This window comes from Wolffia australiana, chromosome 16 (assembly GCF_029677425.1).
Source record: "Wolffia australiana isolate 7733 chromosome 16, ASM2967742v1".
Classification (NCBI taxonomy): Eukaryota; Viridiplantae; Streptophyta; class Magnoliopsida; order Alismatales; family Araceae; genus Wolffia; species Wolffia australiana.
The window spans coordinates 4,516,464-4,518,656 of NC_135850.1; positions in this window are offsets into that span (position 1 = coordinate 4,516,464).

Here is a 2,193-nt window from a genome sequence, read left to right on the forward strand (position 1 = left end):
TAGCAAGAGTGTATGAAGCTGACATAGCAAATGCGATGCTTGGAGTGTGCGCAGTCTAACCTGTCGTCCACTGATTTCAACGTTGAGGCGCGCGGCAAGTAGGGCTATCAGGCGAGGGGATGAGTTCCCCTCTCTAGCGCTCCATGCAATCTGCCACTCCCTTAGCCCCTCCATCAATAGTGTGCGACACGTGTTAAGAGCCAGCAAGCCAAGGCATTCAATGTGATAGCATACACGAGCTGTCAAAGGGAGTTCCTAACGAGTAAGAAAAAAGGAGGTAGGAATTCATGTGTGTACCGCATGGTTGGCAACGGCATCTCCTGTCTGATTTCCCTTGCGCAACTGGTGACAAACACTAGTTGTGCAAGGGTGGCACCACATAATGTCCTGCCATACATGCCGAAGCCGCCATTATGAGCATTTACATGCACGAAGCATGTCAACTTATACTTGTGAGTCCGATTCTATGACGATATTGTGAAGGTTTTGTTCCTCATAAAGGAATAAACCATCAAGCATCACCAGATCCTCGACTACTGTATTAGTTTGTACCCCATAAAAGAGGAGAAGCGAAGAGAATACTCCATGAATGATCACGTAGGATGCCCCCTCCCCTTGATGGCCCCAGGTCCCTTTGGTCGCACCATCCACATTCACTTTGAGGATGACGATTGGCACTGGTAGACGATCATTCGTGCTAGCAAGAGTGTATGAAGCTGACATAGCAAATGCGATGCTTGGAGTGTGCGCAGTCTAACCTGTCGTCCACTGATTTCAACGTTGAGGCGCGGCAAGTAGGGCTATCAGCGAGGGGATGAGTTCCTCTCTAGCGCTCCATGCAATCTGCCACTCCTTAGCCCTCCATCAATAGTGTGCGACACGTGTTAAGAGCCAGCAAGCCAAGGCATTCAATGTGATAGCATACACGAGCTGTCAAAGGGAGTTCCTAACGAGTAAGAAAAAGGAGGTAGGAATTCATGTGTGTACCGCATGGTTGGCAACGGCATCTCTGTCTGATTTCCCTTGCGCAACTGGTGACAAACACTAGTTGTGCAAGGGTGGCACCACATAATGTCCTGCCATACATGCGAAGCCGCCATTATGAGCATTTACATGCACGAAGCATGTCAACTTATACTTGTGAGTCCGATTCTATGACGATATTGTGAAGGTTTTGTTCCTCATAAAGGAATAAACCATCAAGCATCACCAGATCCTCGACTACTGTATTAGTTTGTACCCCATAAAAGAGGAGAAGCGAAGAGAATACTCCATGAATGATCACGTAGGATGCCCTCCTTGATGGCCCCAGGTTCCTTTGGTCGCACCATCCACATTCACTTTGAGGATGACGATTGGCACTGGTAGACGATCATTCGTGCTAGCAAGAGTGTATGAAGCTGACATAGCAAATGCGATGCTTGGAGTGTGCGCAGTCTAACCTGTCGCCCACTGATTTCAACGTTGAGGCGGCAAGTAGGGCTATCAGCGAGGATGAGTTCCTCTCTAGCGCTCCATGCAATCTGCCACTCCCTTAGCCCTCCATCAATAGTGTGCGACACGTGTTAAGAGCCAGCAAGCCAAGGCATTCAATGTGATAGCATACACGAGCTGTCAAAGGGAGTTCCTAACGAGTAAGAAAAAGGAGGTAGGAATTCATGTGTGTACCGCATGGTTGGCAACGGCATCTCCTGTCTGATTTCTTGCAACTGGTGACAAACACTAGTTGTGCAAGGGTGGCACCACATAATGTCCTGCCATACATGCGAAGCCGCCATTATGAGCATTTACATGCACGAAGCATGTCAACTTATACTTGTGAGTCCGATTCTATGACGATATTGTGAAGGTTTTGTTCCTCATAAAGGAATAAACCATCAAGCATCACCAGATCCTCGACTACTGTATTAGTTTGTACCCCATAAAAGAGGAGAAGCGAAGAGAATACTCCATGAATGATCACGAGGATGCCCTCCTCCCTTGATGGCCCCAGTTCCTTTGGTCGCACCATCCACATTCACTTTGAGGATGACGATTGGCACCGTAGACGATCATTCGTGCTAGCAAGAGTGTATGAAGCTGACATAGCAAATGCGATGCTTGGAGTGTGCGCAGTCTAACCTGTCGCCCACTGATTTCAACGTTGAGGCGCGGCAAGTAGGGCTATCAAAGCGGGGATGAGTTCCCCTCTCT